The 25,889-nt window shown below is 48.7% G+C and overlaps 1 protein-coding gene across 11 annotated transcripts in view; it reads left to right on the forward strand.

The window, feature by feature from the left end:
- Positions 1 to 25,889, forward strand: part of KLHL29 (kelch like family member 29) — a 392,553-nt gene that overhangs the window by 178,215 nt on the left and 188,449 nt on the right. The window contains exon 1 of one of the 11 annotated variants that reach the window (XM_049904629.1): positions 14,574 to 25,767. The exons of the other annotated variants lie outside the window; for them this stretch is intronic. The gene's annotated coding sequence lies outside the window, so the exon portion shown is untranslated. Of the gene's footprint in view, positions 1 to 14,573; positions 25,768 to 25,889 lie in introns of those variants that run through there. 11 annotated transcript variants of the gene reach the window in all.

Below are 25,889 nucleotides of genomic sequence, written 5' to 3' on the forward strand. Positions count from 1 at the left end.
GTGCTGGAAGGAAAAAGGACAGAGCAGCCTCTGCGTTTGTAGGATTGTAATCCTTTAAGTCCTGAGCTGGGCTTCAGTGCACGGGTGCTCCCAACCCTCTTCCTAGAACGCATGAGCTCAGAGACCCGGGCCTAACGGCCTCTGAAGCCATGTCCAGCTTGTCCACATCACTGGTGATGAGCTTCCTAGGGATGGGGTCTACCTCTCACTAGAGATAAAAAAAAAAAAAAAAAACTGCCTTCGAGTTAATTCTGACCCATGGTGTCCCCATGTGTGTCAGAGTAGAACTGGGTGTGCTCCATAGGGTTTTCAATGGCTGATTTTTTAGAAGTAGATTGCCAGGCCTTTCTTCTAAGGTCTCTGGAAGAGTCCAACCCCCAACCTTTCAGTTAGCGGTGAGCATGTTAATCATTTGTACCACCCAGGGAATCCTTCACTAGAGGGGAAAGGGTTAAGATTAATGTAAAATCCAAGGGCCGAGCCTACCTTCTGACCCCTTTATATTTCAAAATATCATATTTCAGAGACACTGCTTGGCTTAGGGGAGCCCTGGTGGCGCAGTGGTTAAGAGCTCGGCTGCTAATCAAAAGGTCAGCAGTTTGAATCCACTAGCTGTTCCTTGGAAACAGCTAGGGGCAGTTCTACTCTGTCCTACAGGGCCGCTATGAGTTGGAATCAGCTCGATAACAACGGGTTTGGTTTTTGGTTTGGGGCTTGGCTGAGGAGTTGATTTCTGATTCTGAAAACAAAGATGAGGAAAACGGGTCATCTCTGACTGTCTATCCCTTTTTTAAGTCAAAGTGTAGGCCCTTCCAGAGAGATGAGTGTCCCTCCTGAGAGCCAGGACCCTTCCATCAACCCAGAGCTGGAACGCAGTCACACCACTCATGTAACTAGATTTTCTTGTGTTGACTCTCTCAGGTATCAGCTGGCCACACCTGACAACTGAGGGGTGAAGTTTACTTTATAGCTTAAGAGCCTCCCAGCATAATAATTGGGGTGACCCCCTCCTGAGACCCCAGGGGCTTCCAGCTACAGAAAGTGGAGCACACTCTGTGGAAGGCAGCATGGCTGCCAGGGTGGATTGACTCTTGGCCTGTAATGGGGAGTGACACCTGGGCACTTGTCACAGCAGGGAGCCATGCTGGTGTGGGCACATTATGGAGGGTTCAAAAAGAGGCAGCTATATACCTTTGCCTCAGGGCCATATTTGATTGTGCTTTTTTTGAATGGCTTAATGTTGCACCTGTCACTGCCTCAAACTCGCGGGTAACACTTTGCACACTCAAAGGAGAGACGCTTTATGAAAGCAACATTCTGTAAGGGGACTGCTGACCTTTCTGTTTGCAAAACAAAACTAGCATGTGGAGTCCTGACATCTCTTCATGAAGGTTTGTTGTGTTAAGGTCATTCATGAGGACAGGAGTCCCTGGGTGATACAAAAGGTTAATAATGCACACCAGTGCTCTGGCAGGTTGGAAGTTCAAGTCTATCCAGAGGCTCCTCAGAAGAAAGACGTAGTGATCTACTTCTGAAAAACCCTACGGAGCGCAGTTCTCCTCTGACATACGTGAGGTCAACATGAGTTAGAATCGACTCAAAGGCAACAGATTTAGGAGGGCAAGGAGAAGATCTGTCAGATATGCCTTACTCCATCCTACCGGAAGAAGCTATATACAGTTTGCCCTATTCCTGATGCAAGTAAATACACACCACACATTGTAAAGGAAGGACAATGACATTCTAGGGCAAACTTCTAGTTTCTTTTCATACATAGTGAAAAGTTAAAAAACAAAACACACACAACAGCAACCACTGCCCCACACAGCCACTATTCTCCAGGTGCAATGAAAAGGATTGTTCTGCACCTATCCAGTGTCCCCTTTTGTCTGCCGTGTCCCCATTCTCTGCAGAGTCTCGGTGTGTGGAGACTGGCCTCACCCCCACCAGCCCACCTCTGTGTGTCACTTTCTCACATCTGCCGTCGCATCTCCACTTTTGCATTTGTTCTGAGTCCCCTCTCAGTGCCGTCTGTGTCCCTTGTGTTCGGTCGGCAGGTACCACTGCCTGCCACCTCACCAGGGTAGCCCTGCGACCCTGACCTCCCCTCTCTCCTCCCTGGGCACTCTTTAGACTGGGGAAGAGTGCTTTCTGCATTGTGCTACTGTGAAGGGACCAAAAAAAAAACCCTTGTTGTCCAGTTGATTCCAACTCATAGGTCAGAGTATAACTGCCCCGTAGGGTTTCCAAGGAACAGCTGGTGGATTCAAACTGTCAACCTTTTGGTTAGCAGCCATAGCTCTTAGCCACTATGCCACCAGGGAAGGACCTCTAACGTCCTTAAGAAAAAAGAGAAACTTCTCGATTGGTTTTCAGCTATAGATGCCCCAGTGGACAGAAACGTGAGCTCCACGACATTTTCTGTGTAACACAATTAACCGCACACACACATTTCCAGAGGGTCAAGAGGAGGGCATCCAGTGTAACCACTTCATGTCCAATATTACGTCCGCTGCGATAGTGGTTGAAATGCAGAGTTGTTTTAACTGTAAAATATACTGGGCTTCATCTGTTGGCAGAATTGGGAGCACAGAACTACAGGGAGTCAAGGAAGCAGGAGCCCCGTCTGTGGTTTGGGAAGGGGTAGCCCATCAGCTCTTTGCTGAGATTCTGGGCACTTGGAGCTTGGTCACCTCCAAAAAGCTGCCCGTTGAGGGAGAAGCTGGGGACACAGGTCTGGGGACAGCCCAGCACCTCCATGTCTAACCAGGGAGGGAAGGGCTGGGTTCTAATGAAGCTCATTGGAGCCTTGGTTTGATATTTTGGGCTGCTCGAGGTTTCTGAATGTGCCCAGGGATAGCCTTGTAACAGCTGGGAACATTTCCAAAATCCTATACTGACTTACCCATGAGGAAAAGGAGGCTCAGGTCTTTGAGGGGAAGTTGCTGTGCAAGCACTGGGTGTACCCATAGATCACGCGGAGGGCTGGAAGATGGTGGAGTTATGCAACCCATGGAGATGAACCCCACAATTGTTTTTAGTTGCTGTCAAGTCGGCTTCGACTTCTGATGACACCGTGTGTAACAGAAGAAAATGTTGCCCCATCCCCTGCCATCTTTATGATCATTGGCCTGTTTGGCTTGTCTTCCCACACTATATAGGACAGTATACCGTTGTACACTATAGGGCTTTCATTGGCTAATTTGTAGAAGTAGATTGCCAGGCCTTTCTTCCTGCTCTGTCTTAGTCTGGAAGCTCCACTGAAACCTTCCACCATGGCTGACCCTGCTGGTATTTGAAATACCGATGGCAGAGCTTCCAGCATCGTAACAATACACAAGCCATCACAGGACAACAAACTGACAGGTAGTGGAGCTCCGTAAATAAGCGTCTGGGAAAACAGGGGCCAGCAAAGAAGAAAGAACTTGTCCAAAATCACAGCACCAGTAAGCGGCTGAGCTAGGATTGGACCCCAGGTATTATCTGACTCCCAGTACAGGAGCCTTTTGACCACATCAACAGAACTATGTTCTTCGTAAGGCAGGGCTTCCCAAACGTTATTGTGTACGAGTCACCTGAGGGTTTGTAGAATGCAGATTCTGACTCAGCGGGCTGGGGTGGGGCCTGAGAGCCTGCATTTCTAACAAGCTCCCAGGGAAGCCAAAGCTGCTGGTCCACAGGCCACACTCAGAGAAACAGATGTGTGAAGTCAACTTCCTTGCACGGAGCCCAGGTGGTTTCGCTTCAAAACTGGAATTCCTAGTTGTCCATCATATCTGTTTGTCTCCAGTCTTGTTTTGTGTTGTTTTTATCAAGATGTCTACAAGCTTTTGGCCTAGACACCCAACAAGGAGGTTCTCTATCACCCTTTCTCGGTTCCTTGCTACTTAGATCCCAGACTCCCCCTGGCCTGCAAAAAGCCGGATCATGGCTGAAATGTGTACTCCAGGCACTGAGGAGTGTGCCCGTGGCCTTGTGGGATGACCATGAGGAATGTCTCTGGTTGTACGGAGGGACACTGTGTGGGATATGTCATGCTGTTAGTTCTCTGGGCTGCTAGTGTATAGTGTCTGTCCTCTGTATTTTGTGAAGACAGGACATTTGTGCCACTGATATCTTTCAGAACAAGAGATCCTCAGTTGCAGGATTGTCAGGGTCTCCGCTGTCTCCACCAATTCTCACTTATCCGTAAACCTCTCCTATTCCAGAGCCAAGATGGAGGAAAGAACAGGGAGTACCCCTGAGTGGCCAACAGTACAAATAATGATCACCAAGTGTGTGCATCCAAACTCTTGTTCTTTCTTTATCATCAATCCTAGGGACTATAATTCAGAATTTTTTTTTTTAATATAAATTGACTATAAGATTGATTATTACCCAAATTCTGAGTTCAAAGCAAATTTAGCAAACTACTGATCTAGGAAAGGTGAGGAAAGGGGTTGGAAAAGATAACAGCAGCAAGAACATTTTGCTAGAGGCTAGTCTGGGGTGAGAGCCCCTGGGTGGCACAAATGGTTAACATGCTGGGTTGCTATCCAGAGGCACCTGGGAAGAAAGCCCTGGCCATCTAGTTCTGAAAAATCAGCCATTGCAAACCCCATGGAGCTCAGTTCTACTCTGACATACGTGGGGTCACCCTGAGTTGGAATCAGTTCAGTGATAACTGGGAGTCTGAGGTGAAGCAGCTGCAAACCTCTGAAATTCAACATGCACACTTAGAAGGCACAGCAGCCCAGGGCCAGTTACTGAGGGGACACTGGGTCCTACAACCCTCCCTGAATCCTGAGGACAATGTTGTTTAACAGCCCTATGACTTCCGTTGAGGAACCCTGGTGATGCAGTGGTGAAGCACTCAACTGCTAACCGAAAGATCAACGGTTTGAATCCACTGTGGGAGGAAGATGTAGCAGTCTGCTTCTGTAAAGATTACAGCCTTGGAAGCCCTATGGGGCAGGTCTGCTCTGTCCTACAGGATTGCTGGGAGTTGGAGTCAACTCAACAGCGATGGGTTTGGTTTGGCTTTTCTTTGTTTTGTCTTTTTTTTGTGGTGTGACCTCTATTATGTTAAATTCTATTCATCATGTTGGGGAGTCCATAGCCTATTTCAGAGTATTTTGGCTTTAAACGTGTAAAATGTTTTGATCTTTTTTAAGATTGGACACTTAAAGGAATAAATTTCCGTTATCTCAAAAATATGTCTGTATGTCAGAAAAATGTCGGACTTTCACTAACAATCCTAGACAACTTTGTTGATGCGATCCTCCTTGTTCTAGCTTTGTGGCCACTTCATATGTCACTGTTTCTTGTTTTCCCTTTTTTCAACCTCCTCATAGTAGTATTCTTCCTCGTTCTAACCTTGCTATTTTTTCCTCTTCCTACAGTCTGACTGCTCATTCCCTAAACCCTGATGATTCCAAACCTTGTGTTTCCAGCTTCCACTTTCCTGCTAAATAACCTTCATCCTGATATCCTCTGTCTTAGTCATCTAGTGTCGCTATAACAGAAATACCACAAGTGAATGTCTTTAACAAAGAGAAATTTATTCTCTCACAGTCTAGTAGGCCACAAGTCCTAATTCAGGGTGTCAGCTCCAGGAGAAGGCTTTCTCTCTCAGTCAAGTCTGGCCGAAGGTCCTTATCCTCCATCTTCCCCTGGTCAAGGAGCATCTCAGGCACAGGGACCCCAGGTCCAAAGGACATGCTCTGCTCCCAGTGCTGCTTTCTTGGTGGTATGAGGTCCCCGTGTCTCTCTGCTCTCTCTTCTCTTTTATATCTCAAAAGGGATTGGCTTAAGACTCTATCTGATCTTGTAGATCTCATCAATATAACTGCCACTAATCCATCTCATGACACCATAGTGATAGGATTTACAACACGTAGGGAAATCACATCAGCTGACAAAATGGTAGACAATCATACAATACTGGGAATCATGACCTAGCCAAGTTGATAGGCATTTTGGGGGGACACAATTCAATCCATGACATCCTCCCACACCTCAAATCCCATATATCCAGAAGCAAAATCCCCTATGTTCTTTGCAAACTTACACCCTCTTCTGCATTCCTCATTTCAGTAAAGGTAGCACCATCCCCAGTGCTGAGACTTGGCTCTGGTGTCTTCCCCCTTTGTAACTTCTCATCTCAGGCTCCTCCTTGTCTCCTCTGCCATGGCTGACACGCACATCAGTCCTCACCTGGACTATTGCATCAGTCTCCCTAGTTCCAGTTTTCCATCCTCTAATCCATCTCTCTCCTGTCTGCCCGCAAGCCCTTGGAAGTGTTTCCTCTTCCTCACACTTTCTCCCCAGGGAGCCTTTGTCCACACCTCCACTGCCCAATACAGCCACGTGTGCTGTTTAAATTCATTAAGATTAAATAAAATGAAAAATTCAGTGATGGAAAAAATGCCATGAAGTTAAGTTAATGTCACTGAACCGTACATATAAAGAATGCTGAAATGGCAAATGTTTCTTAACATATATATTTACCACTATTTTTTTAAAAAGTTTTTCTAAACAGAACAAAGAAAATCACCAAATGTAAGAAAAATAAATAAACTGGACTGCACTAAAATTTTCAGTTCCTCAGTTGTACTAGCCAATTTTCAATGGCTCAGTAACCATATGTGGCTAAACCAAAAAATAAATCTATTGCCATCGAGTCAATTACAACTCATAGCATAGCGAGTGGCTACCATATTGGATAGTGCAGATAGAACATTTCTATGGTTACAAAAACTTCTGTCAGACAGTGCTGTAGTACACTATTCTTTCATCTTGAGCCTCTCCTCTCCTCTCTGAATCCTTTCCTTTTTCCAAAGAGTCACAAAGACTTTTCCTTATATCCCATTCTTCATCTTAAACAGCCTAGAACTTCGTACTTATCTAAGAGTATATTAGAATTTTTTTGGTTGCACAGTGGACAGGAACCCAACTCAAACTTACTTAAGCAAAAAAGAAAATGTGTTAGCTCTTATAATTGAAAAGTTCCACAGTAGCTTTAGCCTAGATCCAGGAGTACAAGTACTATCATCAGAATAATGTCAGTCTCTCATCTCTGCTTCTCTCGGTGGCTGGCTTCATTCTCCTCCCTGCAGACTGCCTTCTCTCCATGATCAAGAAAATAGGCACGAACAGTTCCAGTTAACATCATCCTTACTGTTCATGGTTCCCAAGGAAGTGAGACCCTTGTCTGAATTCATATGTTGGATCTCAGGGCTTCAGAGCTGTTTGAGTCATGAACCCTGAATCAGTGATTATGGCCAAGGGAATAGAGCACTCTGGCTTTCCTGGTCTGGGTCCCATGCTCACCCAGTGGTGGGTTACAGCACTCAAACTGTCATGGATTAATTGTGTCCCCCGAAAATATCTGTCAGCTTGGCTACGTCATGATTCCCAGTATTGTGTGATTATCCTCCACTTTATCATCCGATATGATTAGCCTATGTGTTGTAAATCCTGCCTCTATGATGTTAATGAAGCAGGATTAGAGGCAGTTATGTTTATGAGTCAGAGCTCAATCTACAAGATTAGGTTATGTCTTAAGTCACTTTCTTTTGAGATATAAAAGAAAGAAGCAAGCAGAGGGACATGGGGTCTTCACACCACCAAGAAAGCAGTGCCAGGAGCAAAGCTCATCCTTTAGACCTGGATGGAGTTCCTGTGCAGAGAAGCTCCTAGACCAGAGAAAGATTAATAACAAGGACCTTCCTCCAGAATGACAGATAAAGTCTTCCCCTAGCGCTGACACCCTGAATTTGGACTTCTAGCCCCCTGAACTATGAGAGAAATAAATTCCTCTTCATTAAAGCCATCCACTTTTGGTATTTCTGTTATAGCAACAGTAGATAACTAAGACTCAAACCATGTCTCATGGACTCCACTTGGGAAAGAAAGATTCTATTACCAGAGTCACTAAAAGAAAAAGAATTGGTCAACATTCAACAATTTCAGGCAGTAGCAGATGATCAAGAACCAATGATATTAAAAGAAGTCCAAGTTGCACTGACGGCATTGGTGAAAAACAAGGCCCCAGGAATTGACGGAATACCAATGGAGATGTTTCAACAAAGGGATGCAATGCTAGAAGCGCTCACTCATCTATACCATGAAATTTAGAAGACAGCTACCTGGCCAACTGACTGGAAGATATCCGTATATGTGCCTATTCCAAAGACAGGTGATCCAATGGAATTTGGAAATTATCAAACAATATCATTAATATCGCACGCAAGTAAAATTATACTGAAGATAATTCAAAAACGGTGACAGCAGTACATCAACAGAGAATTGCCAGAAATTCAAGCCAGATTCAGAAGAAGACATGGAACAAGGGATATCACTGCTGATGTCGGGCAGATCTTGGCTGAAAGCAGAGGATACTAGGAAGATGTTTACCTGTGTTTTATTGACTACGGCAAAGGCATTCTACTGTGTGGATCAAAAGAAATTATGGATAACATTACCAAGAATGGGAATTCCAGAACACTTAATTGTGCTCATTTTGAACCTGTACATAGACCAAGAGGCAGCCATTTGAACAGAACAAGGGACTACTGTATGGTTTGAAATAAGGAAAGGTGTGTGTCAGGTTGAATCCTTTCACCATACTTTTTCAATCTATATGTTGGAAAAGTAATCCGAGAAGCTGGACTACGTGAAGAAGAACTGGGCATCAGGATTGAAGGAAGACTCATTAACAACCTGCAATATGCATATGATACAACCTTGCTTGCTGAAAGTGAAGAGAACTTGAAGCACTTACAGATGAAAATCAAAGACTACAGCCTTCAGTATGGATTGCACCTTAACATAAGGAAAACAAAAATCCTCACAACTCAACCAATAAGCAACATCATGATTAATGGAGAAAAGACTGAAGTTGTCAAGGATTTCATTTTACTCGGATCCACAGTCAACACCCAGAGCAGCAGCAATCAAGAAATCAAACAACATATTGTGTTGGGCGAATCTGCTGCAAAAGATCTCTTTAAAGTGTTAAAAAGCAAAGATGTCACCTTGAGAACAAAGGTGCGCCTGATGCAAGCCATAGTATTTTCAGTTGCCTCCTATGCATGCGACAACTGGACAATTAATAAGGAAGACTGAAGAAGAATTGATGCCTTTGAATCATGGTGTTGGTGAAGAATATTGAATATACCTTGGTCTCCCAGAAGAACGAACAAGTCTGTCTTGGAAGAAGTACAGCCAGAATGCTCCTTAGAAATAAGAATGGCAAGATTTCATCTCAAGTACTTTGGACATGTTATCAGGAGGGACCAGTCCCTGGAGAAGGACATCATACTTGGTAAAGTAGAGGGTCAGCAAAATATAGGAAGACCCTCAGTGAGATGGATTGACACAGTGGCTGCAACAATGGGCTCAGACATAGCAATGATTGTGAGGATGGTGCAGGACCGGGTAGTGTTTTGTCCTGTTGTGCATGAGGTTGCTATGAGTCAGAATGGACTTGATGGCACCTAACAACAACAACAGCAATTATTAGATGAAGGGGGAATGGATATCAGACAGACAACATAGATTCCACTACAATTTCTAGTCTGAACCGTTCTCCCCTTCTTCATTTGACAGTAATCTTCTGGATAGCAGGCCAAGTGTCTGGATAGATGCTCGATAAATATTTGACACATAACGGATGTACAAGTAGATCAGTGGATGAGTGAATGGATGGGTACATGAGTGAAGGGATGAGTGGATGGATGGATAGAAGGATGGGTAAGTATATGCTTAGTCAACACTGTGCTGTGGGGAAGGTGAGAGGAAAGAGCCAGGACCCGGAACTCAGTGGAACTCAAGGGCTAGTGCTTTTCTCAGCAGACGCACCACCTACCGTCTTATGGTCCAAGATCTCCTTGGGGATTGATCCAGCCCTTCAACAGTGGGGTCTTTGAGGGCAGCTCTTGCCAAGCTCATTTCAGCCATCCCTTGCAGCCCCTGGCATGATGCTAGGTGCTCGTCCAGGGCTGGCTGATGGGCCCCCAGAGCCTGGCAGCAGCTCTGAGCCTTTCTTTGTCTTAGAGAGACAGTAGGACAGGAGCTGTCCAGCCAGTGCAGGGTGATTCTGGGTGTCTCAGGCAGCAACTCTCCCTAGATTCCTCGTCTCATACACAGTATGTTCAGCATTCTTACTCAAGTCCCTCACAATTGAAAACACATTTAAAAAAAAAAAAGTACAAGCCAAAAAAGAACACATAATTGGTGCTCCCAGCAGACAGCAGCAGGGCTGGTGTCTTCTTCTGCAGGAGGATTTGTGGCTTTTGGCTCAAAGTCCAGATCACAGAAAACAGTAGGTGTCTCTTCCATCCAAAAGCTCTTGTTTCTGGCAGTGGCTGTGGTGGCGCGGCTGCTGGAACTGTCTAGTAAACTGAAGAATTAATCCTGGGAAGTAATTAGCACTCCTGGGAGTGATCGTGGTGTGGACTGGGTGTTGTTATCGTCATTGTCGTCGTACTGGTGGCCTTGGGAAGCAGCATTAACAAGTTTAAAGGGCTCAGGCAGGCAGCTGGCATGGTGCTGCTGTTTTGCTTTGTTTTGTTTTCATTTCCATTCCTTTAATCTCTTGTTTAAAATAGGCTTTTGGAATTTGGCAATCATATTTCTTCCCTGGTCATTTAGCCCTTTTTCTCATCCTTTTTTCCATCACCTGTCTTTCTGTGCATGTGTTTATTGAGGAAGAAAAATTAGCTAGGCATTCACAGGAGCTATTTCAATCTCAAAAGACTCGTCGTCTGGAAGACTGGAGATCCAGGGACGTTCCTGCGGACAAGAGGGTGAAGGCTGAACTGGAATTATCCGTTTTGCTAAACCAGGCTTTCCCATCTTACTATCTTTGGTTCTCTCCTCGCTGTTTCCATATGGCGTGCACTCTTCGACGGGGGCAGCCCGTTTTCAGACTTTGGCTATTTGGGGAATTGCTGATTCTCTTGCTTTCTGGAGTCGACCTTTTCCACAAAAGATGTGCAGTGCGCAGGGCTTGTTGGGCATTTGGACGAAGATCTCCCCAGAGCCAGAGTCCTTCCTGCATTCTCTCTCCAGGGTTGAGGAAGTAGAGGGCCCACTCCTGCAGGGACTGCTTCCTTGCCCTAGCCTCAGGGAGTCTTCCCTGGACCAACTACAATTACTTAGCCCCAGGGAGTTGAATCTGGAGGAGGGGCTCAGAATAGTCTGCTTATACCTTTCTCCCGGGACACTGGAGGGGAGAAGTGAGGTCTAGCCAACACTCAGCTCCTGCCAAGTTTGATCCAGGCTCATTGTAACTTTGGGCAATGCTCTGAGCCTCCATTTCCTCCTCTGTAAAACAAGACTGTATTAGTCAGAGCGCGCTTACTGCTGAAATAAACAACTTCTAAATTGTAGTGGCTTAATATAATAGGTACATTATATGTAACATAATATTTCTTTTTCAGGTCACAGTCCAGGGTGGGTCAGTGGGAAGGAGCTCTGCTCCATAAGCTCTATGGGGACCAAGGCTCCTTCACGGTGTGGCTCTGCCATCTCCAACGGCCTCGTTCTCCTCTGCAGTGAACAGGGAAAGAGAGAGGGTAGAGAAAGTCTATTAGAGAGGGTGGAGAAAGTGTATTAATTTCTTAGTACCACCATAACAAAATACCACTAAGTGGGTGGCTTTAAACAACAGAAATGTGTTATCTCACCACGTGGAGGCTAGAGGTCCAAATCAAGGCATCAAGCCTATTATTGACTCCTTCTGAGGCTCTGAGAGAGAATCTGTTCCATGCCTCTCCCCGCCAGGCCTTGGCATTTGCCTTAGTCGTCTAGTGCTGCTATAACCAAAATACTGTAAGTGGATGGCTTTAACAAAGAGAAGTTTATTCTCTCACAGTCCAGTAGGCTAGAAGTTCGAATTCAGGGCGCCGGCTCCAGGAGAAGGCTTTCTCTCTCTTTGTCTGCTCTGGAGGAGGGTCCTTGTGATGCATCAGTCTTCCCTTGGTCTGGGAACATCCCAGCATAGGAACCTCAGGTCCAAAGGACGCACTCCACTCCTGGCGCTGCTTGCTTTCCTGTCTCCCTTCTCACCTCTGTCTTTTATATCTCAAAAGAGATCGGCTTGAGACACCATCTAATCTTGTAGACCTCATCAATATAGCTGCCACTAATCCATCTTATTACATCGAGCCCATTCCGACTCGTAGTGACCCTATAGCATACAAATCTAAATCCAGTGTTGTCAAGCGGATTCTGACTCGAAGCGACTCTGTAGGACAGAGAACTCCCCCATAGCGTTTCCAAGGAGCGGCGGGTAGATTCGAACTGCCAACCTTTTGGTTAGCCGCTGAGTTCTTAACTACTGTGCCACCAGGGCTCCCAGACAGACCCAGAGGGCCAAAATCACTCCCACTCACATTCCCCATACGTTGGTGAGAACAAGTCGCTCCACCCTGGCTAGATGGAAGGGGAGCTGGGAAGAGTCACCAGCTGTGGTCCCTCAGGAAAGAGAAGGGCACAGGCATTGGGGGCACAAGCAGCCTATGCCACAGTGACAATAAAACCTCCCTCACCAAGCTGCTTGTGAGGGTTATATTTTAAAATTCAGTCAGTCTTCAAGCTGAGTGTCTGGCCCCCAGTAGACAAGTTGATGTTGTTATTTTTCCTCTCTTTCCCCTACCCATTATTCCCTTGAGATTTATGCAAATAGCGGACCAAGGCAAGAAATTATATCTGTGTCCCTTACCTCTGAAGCCACTTATTTCCTTGTTTCCACACAGTGTAACATTTCATTAGCCCTTCCAGATGGGGAAGGAGCAAGCAGATTAAAAGTCAGACAGGGCCTCGAAGCCTGCTTCATTGGTTTCTAGGACCGGAGGAGATGCAAAGCTATTCGGTATTTCCACTGCCGAAAGGCCTCCTTGGGAGTAGTTGTGTTTTAATAAATGGCTGCATGAGTAATTTTCCTCAGAGGAATTGCATCATGGATCTGTACGCTCCTGGGGGAGAGCTGGCTGTTCCCTCAAAGGGCGCCCAGTGCTGGTGCATTATGGATAAGATGCCTGGGGCCACCGGAGCCCATCAAGTCGACTCACCCTCTCCTCCCGACGTTATCTCCAAGACCCAAGGACAGGCTCCCCAGGGCTCTTTGGAGAGCCCAAGACAGGGAGACAGGTTCAGGAGCCACAGTTCTAAGGGAGATATTTTGCCCAACCTGCCTGAACTGCCCCTCCCCAGTGGCCATGGGCAAAAGGAACCACTTTAAGATTCTGGGGGAAATTCATTTACTTAACATACCTTGGCTGACATCTGCCCCCATCAGATATGGGCAGCCTGGTGGGTGAAGCGGGGTAGAAGGGGGCAACAAAGGACCTCCATCCAGGATCTCTCTAACTATGGGGAAAACGGACAGACACAGGGATCCCAGTGATGTGGGACTGTACCATCCGTTCATTCATCTGTGCCAAGATGCAGCAGTGAACAGCAGTAACAGTTGAAGAAGCAGCATGGGCTCGAGAGCCACACTCTGGGGTTTGCATCCTGCCACATTTTTACTTGGGTGAATCTGATTTGGTTAGTTAACCTTTCTAAGCCTCAGTTTACTCATCTGGAAAATGGAGCTAACTATCATAATAGTTGCCTCGTATAGTTGTTACGTGAATTAAATGAGTCAGTACACCCACTCCTCACATATCGACTATCTCATTATCCAGTATTTCGCATTTACGACAATAGTAAGAAATCCACTGCCTGACTGTTTTGTGCATTAATGAGGTAGCAGGCATAGTGGCAATAGCTGCAAAATGTCCCCTCCACCAAAGAGGATCTCCAGGCAGCCTCCCGGAAGCTGGGCAGCACCCTCTGCTCCTTCCAGCCAGCGGGGCCACATCTAGCTGCTGTACAGGGTCCATCTCCTCTGTGGCCACGGCCTCCGGGTGGATGCATGGTAGCACTGAGCCAGTGGGCACCTATTCTGGGTCGCAAGCTCCTATGCAGCCTGAGGCCACGAAGCTTAAAATTGCTGTGGGATGGGAAGGGAAGAAAGAAAGGCATCTGAAAGGGTGTTTGGAAGAAATGGGTGCAAGTTTAATGACATCCCAAAGTGAGCCAAACTGGGCCTGAAGCCTTGCCCTACTGGGGCGAGGTGTGCAGCCAGGCTCCCAGCACCCTTGCAGGAAGCCCGAAGTTCAGGGACTCACCAGGCCTGGAGGGCAGTGCAGGCTCCAGGATCCCGAACGCAGGACTTGCAGGAGTGGGAGTGGAGCCTGGGGGGAGCTGGGTGAGGGACGTTGTGACCCAGCCCCTGAGGAAGGTGAAGTGGTTAAGCTGTGATCAGCCTGGCTTTATCCAGCTTTGTCTCCTCCAAGCCTCCTTCTCTACAGAGGAATAACCCATAACTGGACTCATCACAATGATGAGCACATGAGTAAACCTTAGCTTTTTTTATTTCTATGATCATATTTTCTAAATTAAAAAAAAAAAAACAAATGGATGGCCTGAAAGCAGAAAAAAAAAAAAAATCCTTCATTTTTGTATAACAACCTGGTCTTTGGAACCTAACCATGTCAGTAAGTGAGAAGTGGGTATATTTATAAAGCATTAACCTTACAGAGGAGTCCCTGGGTGATACAAATGGTTAGTGCACTTGGCTGCTAACTGAAAGGCTGGAAGTTTGAGTCCACCTGGAGGCACCATGGAAGAAAGGCCTGGTGATCTACTTCTGAAAAATCAGCCCTTGAAAACCCTGTGGGGCACAGTTCTCCTCTGACACACAGGGGTCACCATGAGTCAAAGTCAACTTGACGGCAACTGGTTTTGTTTTGTTTTTTGCCTTTATAAAAGTTACATTCCTGTATGAAGGAAACAGAGAAATCTAAGTGAATTATGTAGTCTATTAAAAGGTGGTCAGAGCTTTCAAAAGATAAAGGAAAGAGATTGCCATTTCAAAATAGGATGACCAGAGAAGGCCTTAATGACAAGGTGGCATCTAAGAAGAGACCTGAAGGAAATGGGGTTACTAGCCATGTAGATAGCTGGAGAAGGGTGGGCCAGACAGTGGGAATAGAATGTGTAAAGGTCCTGAGGTAGGAGAGTGCCTAAGGCCCTGGAGGAACTGCAGGGAGCCCAGTGTGTTAAAGGCGAGTTGGTAAGGGGACGGTGAAGCAAGGGACGGAACTGGGCATCTGGGCTTCATGGACCTTGTAAGGCAGTTGACCTTTTCTCAGAGTGAGATGGCACTATTGCAGGGTTTGAGTAGAGGAGTGAAAGGGCCGGGCTTGGGTTTTAACGGCATCACTCGGACTGATGTGCGGAGAATACCGAGTGAGGGCAAGGGAGGAAGGAGGTAGATGAGTTAGGAGACTTCTGCAGAAATCCAAATGAGAGACGGCTGTGACTCAGACCAGAGTGGCCATGGAGAAAATGGTGAGAAGTGGTTGGAATCAGGAGGCAATCCGAAATTGTCATTCAAGGGGCTCGAACCTGTAAGAAGGATTGTGAGTTTGAGGCAAATGATCTCCAGGTCCAGGGCCTGGTATGTGGGGCCAGGCTGCAGTTTAAAGTTTAAACCTGGATATGAGGCATGGAGGAGGGGTGGAAAGAATATTGGCTTTGAAGCCAGGTCCAAGAGCTTTCATTCAAGCTCCACCACTGCCCGCCTTTGTGGCCCTGAGCAAACAACCTGCTCTCCAAGCCTCAGTTTCCTCCTCTCTAAAATGAGGCCTCACACAGTTGAAGTGACTTTTGGAGTGACAGACACGCTGTACGTGCTCAGTAAATGCTCTTTGCTGTTCCTTGCCTCCATTTGGCAGCTGGTAAGGCAGGCTTGGCCAACAGAGAGGGGGCCCAGGCCAGGAGGACGATGCAGCAAAGGCTGAGGGGTGTGGAAGGTGATGTGGCACCACCTCGTGCCCATGACAGGCGAAAGGGGGTGTTGGCATCACTCTGTCTCTGATGTCATAGTGAGATGCAAGCAGCCTCGTTCCTGGGTAGGAGGCTCTAGGGGCAAAGGGTTGGCATGCCCCAGCATGCTGTTCCTGGGGATGGGCAACTTCCTGGAGAGGCAGGGAATAGGGGCAGGGCCGGCCCTCTCTACGTGAGGAATACTGAGCCCCTTTCATTCTACCCCAGAAATCCGCCCTGGTGGTACCAGGCTGGTATCTGACACCGAGTCCCCCCAGCCTCAGGCAGGGAGCACTGCTTTATCAGAGACCCCCTTCCTCCCTCCCCACCTACCCCAGGCCTCTGCAGCATCCTTTGTTGAGCTCCAGACAGTGGTGTGCAGCCCTTCTCTGTGCCTGCTGCACTGCCGGACCTCATCAATGGGCTTCCTGTGCCCACAGGCAGGGCTGGACTAGCAGATGGTCATCTCGCCCCCTGTCCCTGCCTGCTGCAGCTGAGCTCTGGCTGCACCCAGCTCTCCAGCACCCAATTCAGTGGCCCTGACCTGGGCATCCCCATTTGTGCTCAGGGTTCTCCCACCCTTCCGCTGGAGCTGAGCTCTGCACAAATGGGCAATGATGTGACTGGCAGATGTAAGCATGGCTTCCACCCAGGAAACCAGCGGGGCCGTGTGGCCAATGCTGTGTACTGTCAGAGCTTATAAGTGATCAGGCACATGGGACCCTACAGAATGAGGGCTAAAAGGGACTGGGGCCAAGAATCAGGCAGCAGAGTAACCTGGAATCACCAGGAAAGCTTCATGGAGGAGGCAAGAATTGAGCTGGAGAAGGATTGAATCATTTATGTAGCAGGAGGTTAAATGAGACTGTCCCTGTGGTCTTTGAGTCTCAAATGAGGCCCCAGGACTGAGCATGAAAGGTGTCCAGAGGAGGTAGACAGCCCCAGGACAGCACCCCCCTCCTCCAGAGGCTGTGACTGACCAGAGGGAATGACAATTCTGAAAAGAGACTCGTCCTAGGAGGCAGTGCCAAGGCTTTTCCCTCCCCTCTTGCCCTCACCTCAGCCTGTCCTCTATGAGACCTGATGTCGCCCTGAGACAAGAGGATGTAGAGGACTCGACCTATGTTCCCTGGAGCTTAGGGCGCACCGAGCCTGTGCCTGACCCTTACTGGGAGGTGTCCAAAGGCAGAAGGCTCCCTGGAGCTGCCCAGGATTGGGCAGTGAAGAGTGAGAACTGTGCTGGGGTCATGGTAATGCTTTCTGAGTGGACACTGAGGAAGGGAGCCAGAGTTGGGCCGTCTTTAAAGACCCCGCCCAAGAGGACAACCTGTAGGGTAAAATGACCCAGAAGGCAGAAGCCGTGTGGTGTGAATGGTCAGAGTGGAAGCTGAGAGAGTATCAAAGAGGTCATCAGCACAGACCATCATGGGAATGTCTCCAGTGAACCCACAAGGGGTTCAAAAGGACCCCACAGGAGGAAGAGCCAGCATTTGGGTCTCTGTCATGCAGAAGACACATCAGCTGGTTTACAATGCTCAAATCACTGTTTGCCCCTTTCTTCTCAGCACCCCTCCCCAGGCACTCTGGGAAAGCCAGGAGCATCAGTTAGTGAGGGGGAAAGGGCAGAATCAGGAGCGTGTCCACGGACCACACACTCCCCTCCCCATTACAGGATTCTGAGGCTGGGTCAGGCAGGGGCTAGGGGTGAGAGGAGAAGCATTGAATTGAATATACAAGCTCCCATAAAAGATTGGACTGGTGTCTTAGTTATCTAGTGCTGCTGTAACAGAAATACCACCAGTGGGTGGCTTTAACAAACAGAAATTTATTTTTTCACAGGTTAGGAAACTAGAAGTCTGAATTCAGAGTGCTGGTTCAAGGGGAAGGCTTTCTCTCAGTCGGATCTAGAGAAAGGTCTTTGTTTCTTCAGCTTCTGCGTCCTGGTTCCTTGGAGATCTCCATGTGTCTTGGCATCTATCTTACCCCATCTTTGCTTGCTGTTTAATCTCTTCTATATCTCAAAAGAGATTGACTCAAGACACACCCTACACTATTCCTGCCTCATTAACATAACAAAGACAACCCACTCCCAAATGGGATTATAACCACAGGCATGGAGGTTAGAGTTTACAACATATATTTTGGGGGGTTCTGATTCAATTCATAACAACCGGGCTTTGGAACAACATAGAATGAGGTCGTTTTTAGAGTTGACCTTGCCAGCTGCTACCTATGTGGTCATAGGCAAGTTACTTAAATCTTGCTGTGCCTCAGTGTAATAAAAGTGCCCCCCTCATAGATCTGATATGAGGATTAAATGAGCTGATGCATGTAAAACCCTTAGCACAGTACCTGGCACAAAGTAAACCCAAAACCAAACCTGTTGCTGTCAAGTCAACTCCAACCCGTGGCAACCCCATGTATTACAGAGGAGAGCTATTCCATAGAGTTTTCTTGGCTGTAATCTTTGTAGAAGCAGATCACCAGGCCTTTCTTTCTAGTACCACTGGGTGGGTTCGAACTGCCAAACTTTAGGTTAGTTGTTGTTGTCGTTAGTTGCCATGAAATAGATTCTGACTCATGGTGACCCCATGTGTGCAGAGTAGGACTGCTCCATAAGGTTTTCAAGGCTGTGACCTTTTGGAAGCAGATTGCCAGCCCTGTCTTCTAAGGCACTTGGAAACAGAAGATCTAGATTCCAGGTCTACCTCTGCTCTAACACTGTGCCTCAGTTACACCCCTGTCAGAGGGGAGCTAATGCCAGCCCCGCCTGCCTCATGGAGCTGCTGGGAGGGTCCAGCAAGGCCAGGGAAGGGGAAGTGGTTTGCAGACCTCAGAGTTAGGGCCTGAGCCACCAGCAACCTGCCCTCATCATCTTCCTTGACGTGGGCCCTGAGGTCACAGTGAAGGTCAGCCCCAGTCCAGAGTCAGGCACTGGGAGATCTATAGGGGAGGACCCCAGAGAGAACATGGTGCTCTTTGCTACCGATGTGCGTGGGGCCAGCAGTGCTGCCAGCGGGGTGGAAGTGGCAGCATGGAAGCCAAGTATCCCTGTTTGGTTAATCTAAAAATAAACAGAGAGGCAACAAAAATCTATGTTTCAATTACTGCACACAAGCTGTTCAAACAGCCAGCTCAGCACTGGAGATGTGAACTTGTCAACAGAGGCTACCTTGTTTGCATGCTTGGGTAGTGAAAAAACACATAACTTCGCAACAGGCTGCCCTCTGGTCTGGGTTTGTTTGTTTGTTTAATTAAATTAAATTAAATTTAAATCACGGACATAGAATAAAGACAATGAAAATCGGAAGCAATGACGTCAAGATAAGGTAGCATTTCTGGAAGCAAAGGCAAAAGAAGGCTCTGTGGTCTGAGACAAGCCTGCCCCTGGTTACTGAGAGGCCAGCAGGAGAGCAGGGAGAAACAAGGGGTCAGTGGCCAGGACCAGGGGACAGAAGTCTCCCCAAATAGCCCAAAACACTCCCTCAGCTCCCCAGGACTTCCTTGCTGATCCCAGAGGAAGCCCTAGAGCCTTCAGCTCCCAAAGCTGCTGTGAAGGTCTCTTTGGTGCCTCCCTTTGTTGAGGAGATGAGTTGCAGGGAAAGTGCTCAGAAGGCCAGATGGGCAGAGGGCAAAGCTGCGATTTCGGTCCTCTGGTCTCTCACGTACCCGATCTCACTTTGTGTTGGAAGAACCAAATGGCCACCCAGTCCTTCCTAAAATGCAGACTTTTTTCTTTAAAAGTGAATAGAGCCCAGGGAGCTGGGCTGCCTCGGGTTCCAGGGCAGCCCTGACCTACCCTGCCTGCTCCAGCCCGTATTGGCCATTCCCTCCTCTAAGCACTGACTTCCTCGTGTTTTTCTGTTTTCCGACTGTGTGCAGAAGTCAGGAACCATGCCCTGTTCTTGTTTGCCCCTCTGCATCTTGCACTAAACCAGGCATAATGGGGGAAGAGGTGGTCAGTGGATTTGAAGTTATTTAAAGAGAAAAGGGCAGTACATGTATTAACCCAAGGGCACACCTAAGGATTTGCCTGGGAGGGAGAAGGGGCACAAAGTCCTGACTCATGGAAGTGGAGCCACAGAAAGGAAGTGGGCTCTTCTCTGGTTTCCCTTGAAGGGATTCTGCATAGGCAGGAGGCCCCCTGCCGGCGCAGGCCCAGCCCAGATGGAAAGGAGCAAGCGGTGCATTTATGCAGCCACCGGTGAGGGTTCCACAAATCCTGCACGCTGAAGTGGCTGTTGGTTCCACATTCACTCTGGACAGGGATTTTAATGTCCCCAGCCCTTGGAGCAATTCTGCAGCCATCAGCCCAGACGCTAGTTACTTCGTGAAGTAAAAGAACAGTCGAGTTTCTCCCAAGATAATATCCTGTCGCAGGCAGTATGATCTGCCGGCCATGTGACGGCCGTTCCCTAATGTTTCCAAATAGACTTTTGAATAGACTCTTGTCTCGAAGAAAGTAAATTGCAAGAGCATTTTTGGCAGCCAAATAGAGAGAGAGCCTCAGTCTTTCTTCTTAGCAACTCTTGCCTCTGGTTCTGGCTGCAGGCACCGAGTAGAGTTAGTTCATCAGCTTGGGTCACTGATGAACACCCTTTCCTGTGAAGAGAGACCAAGTTGAATTAGTGAATTGTGCAAGAATCAGAAGCATCAGGCAGAACCGACGGCAAGGCTGCAAGAGAAGCCCAGGCCCCCTTGGAGGGGCCTGGCTGGCTGGGCTGGATGGAGCGGTAGTTGCAAAATTCAGCTCACAAGGATATGATCCATGTATTTTGCAGGACCACAGGGATGCAGGGCTCCCAATTTAAGTGCTTCCATTCTCCGCGGAGCCACCAAGAAGAACAAGGAGTCAGAGGAGCGAAGACGGTTATTGTAATGATAACTCAGGCTAATCCTCCTCTCTGCGATCAAACGGTACCTGCCATCGCCGCCGCATTGATCCTGAGGTTTACGAGCCCCTAATTTATACACGGCTCCCCTCTTCCCTCCATTTATGCTGATATTATGTTGCCAACTGTCTTTGCCAATATCTTTTTTATTTTTCATTATCACCATTATAATGATTTACACCAGGAGCACAAATGCCTAGTCAATTAGTCCCGTGAGAAAAGTATCTGAATCATGTGTGCTTTTTTGGAAAAAATCACTACATCAAAGCCCACAGTCAGAATTTCTCAAAGCACAGGTACACAGGGGAAGGGAGAAAAGTGGGAGGCTTGTTCTTCTCCTATTGTTCATCTGAAACGGGCACTGGATGCTGCCTTTCTGAGGCAGGAAGATTGCTTTCTGCGAAAGAAATTCTGCCCAGAAAAGGAATTGGTGGCATTTTTCCTGAAACTTATCATCAGGAAAGCATTTTTGAAACATTTGTCTTTTTAGGTCATGTATAAGCCCTGTAATTATGGAATATAGCTTTTCCCAAAAATACCACTGCCCCATGGGGGCCTCTGAGGACCAGGGAGGGCCCAGCTGGAGAGTCGGAATGCTTGGGTCCTAGGGCTGACCCTTGTCCTGCTCACTGGGCTGGATCTTAGGCTGGTATGTCTCAAACTTTAACCTGCATCTGAACGTCCTGGAGATCTTGTTAAAATGGAGATCTGACTCTGCAGTGCTGGGGTGGGACCTGAGAGTCTACATTTCTAAAAAGCACCCAGGTGATGCCTGTGCTGCTGGTCCCTGGGACCACACTTTGAGTAGGGAGGACTTAGACCACTACCCCATGCCGGAGCCCCTGCGCTTCTGGTTGTCCTCAGTTACAAAATGCAAGTACCAATGCTTCCCTGCATACCCCGCTGGGATGTGTGAGAAGCAAATGAGGAGGTGGCTTTAAAAGAACATTGTGAAGGCTGAGAACTGTGACCCTGGAAGGCCATTGTTGTTCACGGCCCCCCAGTAAGCCCATTTTGGGGTGTAGATCACCAGACCTCTCTTCCTAGTCTGCCTTAGTCTGAAGTTCCGCTGAAACCTGTTCAGCATTAGAGCAACACACAAGCCTCCACTGACAGACAGGTGTATATGAGGTGCACTGGCTGTGATTCGAACCTGGGACTCCCACATTGAAATGGGGAATTCTGCCACTGAAACACCGCTGCATCCATTGTTGTAACAACCACTGTTTGACCTTTAATTGAGTGCTCCCTTCCTGCCCTCACCTGAGGCCAGTCGCACCCCACTGTGAGGTCTTAGGTCAGCTGGGCTTTGTTTCCCTCAAAGCCTCTCCTGAGCTGAGATCCAGGCCAGGTTTAGCTGGCAGTGGAGAAAGCGGGGTCTGTGTCTTTAAAAAAGAAAGTAAAGCTAATACTAGAGATCGATATCACCTGGGGCCTGAGGCGTAGACCGGAGATCAGAAGTCACTCCTCTGGTTTCCAAAGTGGATTTGTCCCATCCCTGACCCCTCTGCCTCCAGCCTGATTGGCCTTATGGAAGCCACTTGGCTGAGTCCACACCCTGGAGCCGCCTGGAGGCCTTAGAGCGTCCTGGCTACTAAGCAGCAGGGCTGAGCTGACCACTCCAGCCTGGCTCCCGCTGTGTAGTGTGCACACTGGCCGTTGTCGTTGTCGAGTGGGGCTGGAGCCGCCCCAAGACCAGGGCTTGATAGCGAATGGGCCGCTGGTGGCTGGGGTGTAGTGGTTGCATGGGGCTGGGACCCCTCGTGGCTGAGCAAGGCAAGGTGATAGGGAAGAGTGCCTTCAGAGCAGAGATGAAATGAGACAACCAAGATCGTGTTCAGTTCACCTGGGGCCTTGATATTTTAAGGAGGAGCTAAAAATAAAAACATACCTTAGGTTGCTCATGCTACAAAGGGGAGAGGGAAGGTTGGTGTTAGCCCCTGGATGCCAGGAGCTTCTTTTGTTTCTGGGCTGTTCTAAAGGATTTGAACAGTAGCCAAAGCCTTGGGCCCAGGCTGGCACCTATACACAGCCCCTTACAACTCAGACATTTCATGTCTGCTGGGAGATGCTGAGCTTCAGCTGCCCTAAAGAATACACAGCCCTTAGTACAGCTGTGCAGGGCCAGGGCTAGGGTGAGTGAGCGAGGCACTTGGGGCAGGAAATTTAAGGAGGCACTCAGCTCCCAGGCTTGTGCAACTGCAGGGCTGACCTTGAGAGTGGGCACCTCCTTAAATTTCAAGATGGCACCTCACTGGCCTCTTGCCAGCTCTACAGTGGTACCTGCTCCCCTGCTCCGTGCTGGAAAGGGCTTGTCACTTTAATCTGGTATTTCTCAGGCCCCACCCCAGAGCCCAGGCCTGTGCTCCTCAGCTACAGTGGAGGAGATGGAGGGAGAGAGGGCGTCCCTGTCCCTCAGGAATATGCATCCTGGCAGGATCAGAACTCACATGGAGATGGGGAAGGAGCAGCCAGTCCCTTGCTGGGCTCACAGGCCTCCCAGCCAGGCCCTGGGAGCTGGTTAGAGGAGGCCCCCTCTCCTGAAGGAGGGGCTGGAGCAGGGCCTGCCCGGCCTCAGTCAGCAGCTAGGCTTCTGAGTTAATGGGGGCTCAGTGGGCATGGGGATCATTCAGGGATGCAGGAGCCCCAGGAAGCAGGAGCATTTCTGAGGTTTGTCCCCAGCTCCTGTGGCATCTACGTGATCCTGGCCCAGCAGGCTTCTCCGGAAGCCCTCTGAGAGTTCCTTTGTGTTGCATTTGCCAAGATGGTGTTCTGCCTGCTGTTTATTTTATTTTTAAAATTTTTTTGCTCCAGAAGAAAGGCTGAAAGATGCAGAGAGGAAAACGAAAATAATAAAGATGGCACGACCTGTTCCAATCTACTTGGCAGCACACCTCCCCCAAATGAGGCAATCATACATTTTCCGATCAGGGCCCCATGGGCCGTGGCTCATTCCTCAGCCAGCCACCTCAGCTCCGTGGTCTGCAGGCAGCACGGGCTTCCCTTACCTTCCTGTGGCTTAATCACACCTTTGGGGCCCTCACAGCTGGCTGCCCACTCCTCTGTCCTCCCTTAATGATAAGAGCTAGGAAAGGGTCATTAGCCACCTGTGGTCCTGTGTACATTTTGTGCACACAGCGCATGTTAATGTGTGTGGACCATGACCAGCATCCAGAACACACTGAGCGGGTCACTGGACACAGAACCACCAGGATCCTGCCCGCGTGTACGGTGCATGCACCGCACAGCTGTCCCTCTGACCGCCAGTGGCGTGGGTCCTGAACACCGCCCCCTGTGATCTAGTGCTGCATGTTCAACACAAACGCATTGTGGCATGCATCAGCTCTTAATTATCTACTCCATGAATTATTCATGTTGAGAGTTTTGCAGGCAAATCCATGTGGCAGGACCGCTGATCTGTAATCCAGCAAGGGGCCAGAGCACCGCTGCCAGCCAGGGAGAAATTATTATAGACATGCGCCCAGGGCACCAGGGCTCCACCTGGGTGTCAGCTAGCTCCCCCCACTGCAGGCTGGCCTCAGGCCCAGGGGCATCCAGACCTTCATGAGCCTGGTCCTGGGGTCCTTCATGGGATACCCGAGCTACCCGGAGAAGCCCATCCCATTAAGGCAGGCCCTGTGGTTTGTGATGCTGAGATCCCCTCGGTCAAGAATGTTTCACTGAGGCTGACCTCTGCCCCACTCCCCATCTCCCAGTGGCCCTGGGTGAGAGAGCACCTTACCAGGCCTCAGGCACCTAGCACGGCAGGCCTCCTTGCCTGTCTGCCAGCCATCAGGAAGTCAGCAGCCCTGTGTTTCCGGACCCCAGACAGTATACACAGCTTCACCAGCTGGCAGTCCTCCTCGTCTGCTTCCTGAGCCCTGCCCGGTTCCTGGTGGCATTGGAGTTGCAGGCCATCCCTTTCTGCCCTATAACATTACCTGTGATGGAGCTCCTCACTGCTTGCAGAGTGTTTGTGGGACCAGGGATTTGATCCTCCCAGCCGTCCTGGGGCAGGGGTGGTTATTCATCCCTGTTTTACAGATGAATAACCTGACTAGCATCCCCGAGTTGACAGAGCAAGTAAGGGGTGGCACTGGGGTTCAAACACAGGTCTGTTGTCTGTCAACCTGACTCTTTGTCTGCTGCCTACAGTGCCTTCTCCTGGCTTGGACTTAGTCCTGGAGCGGTCACAAGGGCTCTGAGCTTGAAGAGCTGAGGGACAGTCCCAGCACCCAGGCTCTGGAACCAGTGAGGTACAACCCAACCAAACAGGACCTGGAGGGCAGGCCCCTTTGCAGAGAGGCCCCAAAACTGAGTCACTCGAGGTTCAGCCTGAGCTGCAGAGTCGGGGAGCTCCTTCACACGTGGGGAGTGTCCAGGCTTCAGCCTCTCACTGAGATGTGGAGAGTTAAAGGGCCCAGAGCCTGAGCAAAGCCCACCTTTCCTAGAGGGGAAGGACATCACTTGGGATAGGTTTAATAGTACCAGACTTGTTCTTATACGGCTCTAAAGTCGAGACAAAGAAATATTTTTGTTTTATATTAACTTCTTCTGTCATTATAGAGGTAACCTGACCACATCATAGAAAGTGGAAAAACAGAAAAAATAAATAGCACCAACAACTTTGGATCGAATTCTAGACGCCTTCCTCTAAGCAGGATGTTGCTGCTTTCAAACGCTACTGCAAAACTGAGAAAGGGGCTGTCAAGGCACAGAGTGGAAGCTCAGAGCATGTTTTGTGTCTGGGTATCAGGAGCAGAGGGCAAAGAGAGATGAGGCTTCCAGGAGCAGGCAGTGGGTGAAGGTGGCGATAAGATTTCCAAGTCGGGGCCGAGGCTGCTTTGTCATTCTGTTTTGCATCCTAGGCTGCAACCTACCTGTCTCCTGCCTGGGAACTGAGACATCTTCTGCATGCCCTAGGTGCTCAATTGATGCTTGCCGAACCTGCTGAGAAGGGATCCCAAGTGCAGCATGTCTGTGGAAGTCCCAGGACAGGCACCTCCCAGTGGTGAGAGGGGAGCCACCGCTGGGAACCCTCTGCCCTCAGCAGAGGGGGCAGCCAGAACAGTCCTTTGCTCTCTCCTAGAGATGAGCAATGGAAAAGAAAGAAGACCCTTCTCACAGGGGAAC

This window comes from Elephas maximus, chromosome 12 (genome assembly GCF_024166365.1).
Source record: "Elephas maximus indicus isolate mEleMax1 chromosome 12, mEleMax1 primary haplotype, whole genome shotgun sequence".
NCBI classification, from domain to species: domain Eukaryota; kingdom Metazoa; phylum Chordata; class Mammalia; order Proboscidea; family Elephantidae; genus Elephas; species Elephas maximus.